A 9,091-nucleotide genomic window follows, 5' to 3' on the forward strand; every position below is an offset into this window, starting at 1 on the left:
GTATGTAACTACAGAAAAATAGAAACTAAAATGAAATTAACAAGAGTTTGGGTTTGAAAAGGAACCACATTAAATAATCATGAAGGACCCAAGAGAACTTGGGTGCCTAAGGTTGATTGATTTCCTTGTGAATAGGAGTATCTTGCGGCCAAGCTCAATAAACAATGTTGGTACTTGGATAGTGGCTGCTCAAGACACATGACGGATGACAAGGAGCAATTCTTCACCCTAGAATCTAAGAAAGGAGGTGTGGTGACTTTTGGAGACAATAACCAAGGTCACATCATTGGTATCGGTAAAATACAAATCACACCTTCAACCCTTGTTGATAATGTTCGGTTTGTAGATGGTCTCAAGCATAATTTACTTAGCGTTAGTCAATTATGTGATAGAGGTTTTGATGTTTTGTTTAAGTCATCTTTATGCATCATAACCAATTCAATTGACAATAGCTTAGTTTTCAAAGGACTAAGACGTGGCAATATTTATGTAGTAGATCTTGATGATCTTGCTAAAAACAGCAACTGCTTAGTAGCTAATGATACTAAGCTCAATGAGGCAAGTTGGTTATGGCATTGTAAATTTGGTCACGCAAGCATGAATACACTGTCTAAATTAATCAAAAGAGATTCTGTGATTGGTTTGCCAAAGCTGAAATTTGAAAAAAATAAAATTTGTAGAGCGTGTCAATTTGGCAAACAATCTAGAAGTTCTTTTAAGTCTATAAACAGTGTTTCTACTACTAGACCTCTTGAGCTACTTCACATGGACCTCTTTGGACCAACTAGGACTACAAGCCTTGGCGAAAAGAAGGATGGTCTTGTCATAGTAGATGATTTTTCTAGATACACATGGGTCATGTTTTTAGCTCATAAAGATGAAGCATTTTCAGTATTTAAGAAATTCCATAAGGAAGTAATTAATGTAAAAAATACTTCAGTTATAGCTATTAAGAGTGATCATGGAACAGAATTTGAAAATCATCTCTTTGAAAAATTTTGTAGTAAATGATAAGTGCTGATTAATCTATAATTTAATATTCTTTTTCCAGCACTTATCAATGTTCTTAAATGGATAACTACTTGTTTTACCATGAAATCGAATAATCATTGAAATAAATTCAAATTACGGTAAGAAGTAAATAATACTTTTCTTAAAATAGACTCTGAATTTGTCTCTCTTCTGGTTGAGATCTTCCATAAAAATATATAAGGAAGAGATTGTGTTGACCCGATTTATTAACCTGATGGAGTTGTAATCAAGCTAAGGGTATAATTAAATGGGCTTTGGTCCTGGTTAGATTGAAAGTTATAATATTTGATTAACCCTTTTATTAAGTCACGGTCTGATCTGGTTGAGTTCAATCTGAAGCGGTTCAGCAAGAATTAAATTTAAATGACATTTGGGCTCGAGAACAAGTTTAAGCAAATCAACGATCATGACCCACCTCAAATCCAAAGCCAATTCCCAACCAATTCCTTATCTGCCTTCATATAAAATTTTTAATTTAAAAAAAAATAATAAAAATATATATATATATAATATAATAAAAATTAAATATCCACGATTCACTGTTCATATGAACAGTGTTTTCACTGTGGTCGTCACCCAATGGATGATCCGACCCGGCCTCAACTCCTTCTCCACCTCCTGCTGATGGAAAGGTTCTCGTTCTTGCTGCGGCAGGAAGATGAGCTTGCTGAAGGGACACGCCGCTGCACTTGGGCTCAATCTCCTTTGGCTCAGGTGCTGATAAGTGGCTCGACCTTTGGCTGAATGTGGTCCAACCTTACCTGCAATTGACTTGAAGTGGGCGAGCTTAAGTGTGGCTGAATTAGCCTGCTGGGTTGACCCAAGGTTCAACACTAAGAGGCTGAACTTCAGGCGCCTAATCCTCCTCTACTTGGTTCTGATTTGGATTAGTCAGTCTTCGCCTGCTGAATAGGATCCAATCCTTGGCTGCTGCTTGGTTGGGTTCGAACATAAGTCACACAGGTTACTTCAGAAATTCAGGCGCCCCAAATTGAGCATCACGGCCGAAATTTGCTCCTCCCTCCCGTTCCAGCCACGAGTTCCACGCGACGGATCCACATTTTCAACATCTTCCATGATCTCAGCCTTCGTGATTCACCCATCCAGGCGTCCGCCCTCCCCTTCCGCCCGTGATCCAGTCCTTTCCGTCCGACTGCAAGCGTGATCCCGACGTCCCAACCGCATCCAGCGCCTCCGTTTTCATCCGGATCCAATCCCAGCAGCCATAGCCAGATTCTCCGCACGTTCCCCTTTCTCCCGCGATGCATCCAGCCAGGCATTTTCCGCATTCAAGCACCTGTGGCATCGTCGTCGTCCTCGGGTGTTCCGCCTGCGACCATTCCTCCGTCGATCCCGCAGCCAGCCATTTTCCACATCAGCCCGTTCCAGCAGCATCCAACGACCACACCAGCCACCAGCATCTGCAAATCTCGTCCCGGAATCACAGCATCCGCACCATGATCTTCAGCCCCTCTCCCATCGTCCCAGCGATCTTTCAGCAACCGCGTCCGCGTGCCAATCTTCCGCTCGAAATCCAGCCACGGATTGACGCCCTCCGCCCTCTCCACGCTTGCTGGGGACCTATAAAAGGAGGCCATCGTCCGGTGGCAAAAGGGGGGGAGCTCGGGAGCGCGGTGGAGGAGCTCGGTGGGGAGAAAAAGAAAAAAAATAGGGGAGATCCCCTGTTTCGGTGAAGAAAGAAGAAGAAGAAACCGAGCGGGAGAGATAAAAAAATAAAAAAAGAGAGAAAGGAGGGGGGGGGGGAAGAGAAGAGTTTTGGATATTTTGGGAATTATGGGAGGTGATCAATTTCATTTGAAGATGGGAGTTCGTCCGGAAGCCATGCTCGGCTAAGCATCTAGTCTAGGGCTGGATGAAGCCCTAGCAATGTATCAGGGCAATTGTAGTTCTTTTTTTTTTATTATTATTTTGGAGCTTGTTTAAATTCTTATTTTCAATGAAATATTTCTTCATGATATTTAAATTTTGAGCATGCTAGTTACTAATCATGTTTGCTAAAGTAGTCTAAGATGATCCATGCCTAGGAAGATGAAGTGTGCTGCATCCTAGATTAGTATACTTAGGTAGACACTTCATGCTACACCGAAGATGGATCTTCCTAACACTCTTTATGCTTTTATTTTAAAAGGCTTGTAGCCAAAATTGCATGCCTCTCCAAAAGATAAAAATTAAGAATACAATCATTGATGCAATGCTATGTGGTGGATTCCAAACCCTAGATCTATTTACTTTGATAAAATTTCAATTCGTACTCATAGATTAATTTAGTTGAATCAAGTTAGCAAATCCTTCTTTTTGATTTATTATTAAAGAAAAATAACTAGTCTCCAATCCCTGTGGACCGACACCCGTAATCACTATCCTACAGGATACGTGCTATTGCATGGTTTTATTTTCAAAATTGAAAGAACCGATCAATTTTTGGCGCCGTTGCCGGGGATTGCTAGCATAGTTATTTTTCTTATTAAAAAAAAAAATTATTTAAAAATTAAAAAAAAACTTTCTTTTAAAAAAAAAAATTTCTATTATTGTTACTTTTCTTATCTTCTTTTTCTCCCTTACTATTTTTTTTTTATTTGATCAGGAATCGAGGAAAAAAATCTGGGATGATCAAAAGGAGAACTGCTGGAAAAGAAATGCTGTAGAGGTTTAAAAAAAAAAAAATTGCTGGGGAAATTTCCTTTGGTAACCTCTAAACTTTTCTTATTTAAATTAATTATTGGTTTGAAATTTTGTGGTGATTGATTGATTTTAATTATAGCAAAATTGTGAATGCATGCTTGATACACATACACAAATCAATTTGCACATAGTAAGGGCAATCACCCCAACAAGATAAGAGCCGGATTTCATCACCGGACTCTTGCCCAACTTAGGTGAACTCAATCTCACATAGTGTCATCTTTAATTTAAATCAATTAGACATTGGCCCCTAGGGACATTCGAGCTCAATAGGACGAAGATCACCGAAGGTTGCACCAATTTCGCTCTGTGGCTTAGTTGATGTCTAGGTAAGCTTTGTCCCTATAAGGGAGACAGTTCATCTGTTCGAGGCAAGTGGGTTTTAAGTGGGACCTTTGCGAACGCATCGTGACCCCTCCACTTACCTGGGAGCTTACCTGGTCAACTCGGTTCATTAGACCGGATTGGAGGCTTAGGTGCCCTCTTCAAACCAGTTAGGAGCTGTCTAGTGATTTTAGGACAAATGAAGGACTGATGTGTTTTTCTTTTATTGCATGCTTGACTGATCGAGTACTAATGTATGCAAGGGAGTCGTTCTAGAGTACGTGACCTATTACCTTTTGACCCTGAAATAGAACGAACCCTTAGGAATATTCGAGCTAAGATCAAAACATTAGAATCATCCCTACCTCCTGAGATGGCTGAAGAACAACCCAAACTCCTGAGGGAGTACTTTACTCCCACCATTTACACTTCCCCATCTTGCATTCGATTACCTGAAGTAGCAGCGGTACAATATGAAATAAAGTCTAGTGTGATCCAAATGCTTCCATCTTTTTATGGGCTCACCAATGAAGACCCAAAAAAAACACCTAGATGAATTCCTTGAGATTTGCACCACTGTCAAGATTCAAAATTTTACTGATGATGCTTTAAAACTTAGGTTATTCCCCTTCTCCCTTAAAGATAGAGCCAAACAATGGCTGAATTCTTTAGAAGCTAACTCAATTCGTTCTTGGGATCAAATGCAACAAGAATTCCTTAAAAAATACTTTCCTATAGGAAGAACGAACCAGTTTAGATGTGCCATTACAAGCTTCTCCCAAACCGAGGGAGAAGAATTTCATGAAACTTGGAAGAGATTTCGGGACCTAATCCGTAAATGCCCTCATCATCAAATACCTAAGTGGCAGCTAGTGCAATGTTTCTATGACGGTTTGACGGAACGAAACCGTCAGATGATCGATGCTGCATGCGGGGGGACTTTCATGCTTCGAAATGAGCATGAAGCATGGCAATTATTTGAAAATCTTAATGAAAACTCCCTCCACCATGCTTCATGTTCTCGTCAAGCACCCCCGAATTTTCAAACAAAAGGGGCCATTTGTGAAATAAGTCATTCTATGGACCTGTCTAGCAAGGTAGATGCATTGTCCCATAAGATTGACCAACTAATGATAGGAGGACATGTCGTTAGCTCTTCCCAAGCACAAGTGTGTGCTATCTGTTCTAGCCCATCGCATCCAATTCATGAGTGCTCCTCAGCACCCCAATATCCCGAACTCGTGCAAGAACACATCAATGCTGCCCAAACACAGCCCAGACCGGGTAATGATCCATTTTCCAATACATATAATCCGGGATGGCGGAATCATCCAAATTTTTCTTGGAGGCAGCAAGCTTCTAATACCTCCCAACCCTTCTCCCAAAATTTTCAAAACCCTCAGAATTTTCATCCCTACCGTCCCTCAACCCAATTTCAGCATCCTCCTCCTCCAACCCAAAGAAATACAGCCTTTGAGGAGAAGGTGTTGACTGCCCTTCAAGGTTTGGAGGCAAATACATAACTATTGCACTCTCACACACAATCAATTGCTAAGCTAGAATCCCAAATGGGTCAACTAGCCAATGCATTAAATAAACGAGAGGAAGGTAAGCTTCCAAGTCAACCAATGAGTAATCCAAGGGGACAATACGTGGCTCAAGAAACCCGACTAAATCATGAGCAAGCCAATGCTTTGACTACCCTAAGGAGTGATCGTATAATAGATAATAAGGTTGGGGGAGTAACAATAAGGAAGATGAAGAAGAGGAGAGGAATGTTTCACATGAAAACCCAAAACCTTCTTCAGCTAGTCCACCATCTGTCACAACCCATACTCCAAAGGCTCCATTTCCTGAAGCACTTAATGCACCCACTCCCTTTGGCAAGAAGGGAACTTCACTAGAAGAGATGATGGAGGTGTTCAAACAAGTTAAAATCAACCTTCCACTTCTTGATGCCATCAAACAAGTTCCCTCCTATGCCAAATTTCTCAAAGACCTTTGCACCCAAAAGCGAAAATCTAGGACACATGTGCCTAAAAAGGTCTTACTTACTGAACAGGTAAGTTCCATTCTCCAATACAACACCCCTCCAAAATTCAAAGATCCTGGCGCTCCCACTATTTCCTGTGTCATAGGAGATAACTCCATTGACCGAGCGCTCTTAGATCTAGGGGCAAGTGTGAATCTTCTACCCTATTCAGTCTATGAGAAATTTGGGTTAGGTGAATTAAAACCTACCTCGGTGTCCTTACAATTGGCTGATCGATCTGTGAAGGTACCACGGGGGATGATTGAAGATGTTCTTGTCAAGGTAGACAAATTCTATTTTTCAGTAGATTTTATCGTCCTTGACATAGAACATGTGCCCAACCTAAAAAAACAAATCCCTGTGATTCTTGGTCGTTCCTTTTTAGCGACAGCCAATGCATGTATCAACTGTAGAACCGGGGCAATGGATATATCATTTGGGAACATGAAAATTAAGTTGAATGTGTTTCATGCCGCTGACCAACATGTGAGGAAAGACGAGTGTTGCCTAATTGATGAAATGGATGATCTTGTAGAGGAAGCCCTTCCCTATATCTTAGCAGATGACCCCTTAGAGGCATGTCTGGCCCATTTTGACATTGACAACTTTGATATAGATAAGGCCATAGAAGAAGTTAACATCTTACTTGACAATCAATCTCCTGTGAGTTCCCTTCCTTGGAAGAGCCGACCTGAACCTCTTCCTCCCATTGCTAGCGTGCCACTTTGTCCTTCCATTGATTCACCACCTAAACTTGAGTTAAAGCCACTTCCAACAAATCTTAAGTATGCCTTTCTAGGACCAGAAGATAGCCTCCCTGTAATCATCGCAGCCAACTTATCTATTGAACAGGAGGGTAAACTTTTGAGGGTGCTAGAAGAGAATAAACATGCCATAGGATGGTCTGTAGCCAATTTGAAAGGGGTTGACCCCTCTGTTTGCATGCATCGAATTCATCTCGAAGATGATGCAAAGCCCATCCGAGAAATGCAAAGAAGACTCAATCCTAACATGAAGGAGGTAGTCAAGAAAGAAGTGGTGAAGTTATTAGATGCCGGAATCATTTATCCAATTTCTGATAGTAAGTGGGTGAGTCCGACACAAGTGGTACCCAAGAAATCAGGTATCACTGTGGTTGAGAATACGGAAGGAGAATTAATACAAACACGCACAACCACGGGTTGGCGCGTGTGCATTGACTATAGAAAACTTAACTCAATGACTAGGAAGGACCATTTTCCTCTACCTTTCATAGATCAAATTTTGGAACGGTTGGCTGGTCAAGGTTTCTACTGCTTCTTAGATGGTTATTCTGGATATAACCAAGTACCTGTCTACCCGGATGATCAAGAGAAAACCACCTTTACTTGCCCATTTGGGACATTTGTATATAGGAGAATGCCTTTTGGACTATGCAATGCACCCGCAACTTTTCAACGATGCATGATGGCCATTTTTTCAAATATGGTGGAAAACTTTCTAGAAGTGTTCATTGATGATTTCTTAGTTTTTGGCCTATCTTTTGATGATTGTCTAGACAATTTGACCTTAGTTTTGAAAAGATGTAAGGAGACCAACCTAGTACTAAGCTGGGAAAAGAGCCATTTTATGGTTCAAGAAGGCATAGTTTTAGGACACGTCGTGTCCAAGAGGGGCATTGAAGTAGATAAAGCCAAAGTCGATCTTATTTCCAATCTTCCTCCACCAAAAACTGTGAAACAAATCCGATCATTCCTTGGCCATGCTGGTTTCTATCGTCGCTTCATTCAGGATTTCAGTAAGATTTCCAAATCCTTGTGCAATCTTCTTGCCAAGGACACTCCCTTTGTCTTTGATAAAACATGCGAGGAGGTATTTGAAAATCTTCGCTCGAAATTGACTACTGCACCTATCATACGGCCCCCTAATTGGACCCTTCCATTTGAACTAATGTGTGACGCATCCGACTATGCCATTGGGGCAGTTTTAGGGCAACGGCTAGATAAGGTACCTCATGTCATCTACTACGCTAGTAAAGCACTCTCAGATGCACAATTGAACTACACCACCACTGAGAAAGAATTGCTAGCTGTAGTATTCGCGCTAGACAAGTTTCGATCTTACCTATTAGGATCCAAGGTTACCGTATTCACTGATCATGCTGCCCTTCGACACCTTCTTGCAAAGAAGGATACCAAACCCCGTCTGATTCGATGGATTCTTTTACTACAAGAATTTGACCTAGAAATTCGTGACAAGAAAGGAACTGCAAATGTCGTAGCGGACCACTTATCTAGGATTCTTCTTGAGCCCTCTTGTAAAAATACCTCATCCTTACACGATTCTTTTCCAGATGAACAATTATTTGAGGTACAAAGAATAAAAACGCCATGGTTTGCAAACATAGTGAATTACCTTGCCATAGGACGAATTCCTGATGATTGGTCAACTCAAAATAAGAACCGATTCTTTTCACAAGTAAAGTTCTATTATTGGGATGATCCTGATTTATTCAAGTATTGTCCCGATCAAGTCATCCGTCGATGTGTCCCTGAATGTGAATTTCAAAGTATTCTTTCATTCTGCCATTCACAAGCTTGTGGGGGACATTTTGGGGTAGAAAAACTGCAGCAAAAGTTTTACAAAGTGGATTTTATTGGCCCACACTTTTCAAAGATGCCCATAACTTTTGCCAAACTTGTGAACGGTGCCAACGAATGGGTACCATCTCTCGTAGAGATATGATGCCTCTCAATCCTATTTTAATTGTAGAAATCTTTGATGTCTGGGGTATTGACTTCATGGGCCCTTTCCCACCATCCTTTGGTTTCAAATATATTCTGGTAGGGGTTGATTATGTTTCAAAATGGGTAGAAGCTGTCGCCACTAAAACTAATGACCACAAGGTTGTGATTAAATTTTTACATGAAAACATCTTTTGTCGTTTTGGTGCACCCCGAGCCATTATCAGTGATGGGGGATCTCATTTTTGCAACCGATCTTTCGAGGCTTTGGTTCGCA

General features: G+C 41.0%; 1 non-coding gene across 1 annotated transcript; it reads right to left on the bottom strand.

Moving 5' to 3' along the window:
- Nucleotides 1-4,809: 4,809 nt before the first annotated feature.
- LOC149752697 (small nucleolar RNA R71) lies at nt 4,810-4,915 on the bottom strand. The gene has a single exon (XR_016397656.1). It is a non-coding gene; the product is annotated as a small nucleolar RNA R71 (small nucleolar RNA).
- Nucleotides 4,916-9,091: the final 4,176 nt, after the last annotated feature.

The sequence above is a fragment of the Phoenix dactylifera genome, chromosome 10 (assembly GCF_051530095.1).
Source record: "Phoenix dactylifera cultivar Ajwa chromosome 10, Ajwa_hap1_PhDact_Kaust_v1.1, whole genome shotgun sequence".
NCBI lineage: Eukaryota > Viridiplantae > Streptophyta > Magnoliopsida > Arecales > Arecaceae > Phoenix > Phoenix dactylifera.